Source organism: Morone saxatilis, unplaced genomic scaffold (assembly GCF_004916995.1).
Source record: "Morone saxatilis isolate NCDOM2014 unplaced genomic scaffold, NCSU_SB_2.0 Contig7, whole genome shotgun sequence".
In the NCBI taxonomy this organism is placed as follows: Eukaryota; Metazoa; Chordata; class Actinopteri; family Moronidae; genus Morone; species Morone saxatilis.
Window position 1 is genome coordinate 20226150 of NW_023340246.1, and position 1921 is coordinate 20228070.

At 38.4% G+C, this 1921-nt stretch overlaps 1 protein-coding gene across 3 annotated transcripts in view; it reads left to right on the forward strand.

Moving 5' to 3' along the window:
- The first annotated feature begins 200 nt into the window (after window positions 1–200).
- The window catches only part of unc93a (unc-93 homolog A), a 12933-nt gene continuing 11212 nt past the window's right edge, over window positions 201–1921 (forward strand). Inside the window, exons 1-2 of one of the 3 annotated variants that reach the window (XM_035678363.1) lie at window positions 201–345; window positions 1559–1612. The gene's annotated coding sequence lies outside the window, so the exon portion shown is untranslated. The remainder of the gene's footprint in view (window positions 346–1558; window positions 1613–1921) is intronic. The other 2 variants (XM_035678364.1, XM_035678362.1) reach the window with 2 other exon arrangements.

Here is a 1921-nt window from a genome sequence, read left to right on the forward strand (position 1 = left end):
GCCAGATTCAGCCATACAGGCTAATCTTCATCTGCAGCCACTTTGAGGTTAAATGTTTATATGCTGTCGTGTTGTTGTAACCCTGACTTGTAAACTGGAAATACAGTTTTGTGCCAGGTTGGCAGCCTAACGGAGTCAAGAAGGAGGTCCACTTCCAGCATGACACATAAAGAGTAAAAACCACAGTAGACAGCGTAGGTTTGCAGAGATAGAGGGGTGGGGAGCTGCAGAACGAAAGGCAGACGGTAAAAAGGGAATCTTTAAATGCAGCACATGTTTCTTCAGAGGATTTATGAAAGGCGACTGGGGGATTGGAGGGAAAGCTGGAAAAAGATTCCTGGTGAGGTGAGAAGTGTGTGTTTGTGTGTGTACAGCTGACTTTTGAGTCTTAGTGGCGCAGAGATATAACTCTTTTGTATAAGACACATGTCTGAATCCTCTGCTGTGTGTCAGCAGAGTTTGAACACATAATTACATCAACTGCTCTGTTATCTGAAGGTTTTTTGGCTTCTTCTATAGTTTTAAGTTGTCATCTCACTACTCACTCGCACTGTTTTGCATTTGGGAGTGGGAGGAGAAGTGTTCACACCCTTTTCTCAAGTAAAAGTAAAAGAACAACAAGTTCTGCATTCAGAGTTTCCCCCTAGATGTCCACATTTTTAAGGCTGTTTGTGGACTCTGACTCCCTCTGTTGGTGAAATAAATACCTCAATAAATAGTAAAGCAGTAGTTCCCCCAACCTTTTTCCTGAAGGGACCCCTCTTTTTTATGCATATTTTATATTACATTTGATGCATAACAATAACAGTACACAACAGAATATAAACTGTACAATGAACCCAAACAGTGAACACAGTAACTGCAGTAAAGTTTGTGTAAAACGAGCAGATTATTTCCTGTGAATATCGATCAGAGACGAGTTTTCCTGATATTTTTAGCAACTTTTCATACAATTATTTTGTATGTTTGTATCTTAGATTTCAACAATCACACAAACTTAATAGGCTTATTTTTTTTGACAAATTCAGTGTTTTCTTCTAATTGTTCTATCAGCTCTTTGGTTGTTTTAACTTCTCTAATGCAGGACGAGGCTGTTTATCAGAGAGTGAAGGCTCTCTGTGAATATAGTCTGTGTTCAGGTCTTCAAACTTTATATCTTACTACTAAAAATCACAATTTAATTTTGTTTTCTTCACAGAAAGGAATGAAATGCTGAGATATAGGCCTGCTGTGTGTACTTTTTTAAGTTTTCCTTAAAATCAAGAACGTGTGGCGACCCCTAGTGGGGGTCCCGTCCCCCCAGGCAGGGAACCACTGGAGTGCAGGATACATTTGAATCAGGGACATTTATATTATTAAATCAGGAGAGGGATTCTACATATTGAATGTATGAACTATATAAATTCTTATTTACTGTGTGAACTGACTGAACCATTACACCAGGAGAAAGACATTGTAATGATTTTATCTCTACCGCAGAAGAATTTGCAAATAAGAACATTTTATCAGACAGTTTAAAGCTGCAGTAGGTAACTTTTATATGTGGCTGTTTCTTCAGAGGATTTATAAAAGGCGGCTGGGGATTGGAGGGAAAGCTGGAAAAAGACTCCAGGTGAGAAGTGTGTGTTTGTGTGTGTACAGCTGACTTTTGAGTCTTAGAGATATAACTCTTTTGTATAAGACACATATCTAAATCCTGTGTCAGTGTGGGCAGGTTTGTGCTGTGTGAACATACTTTTCACCTTATGACTATGATTAATATTATTTCTTCATTCTTAAGAATATAATAATGGTGATAATTCTTGCAGGATGATGTTTTTGGGGGTAAGCTGCAGAGTTTCAACACAGAATTACATAAACTGCTCTGTTATCTGAAGGTTTTTTGGCTTCATCTATTGATTTATGAAAGGCGACTGGGGGA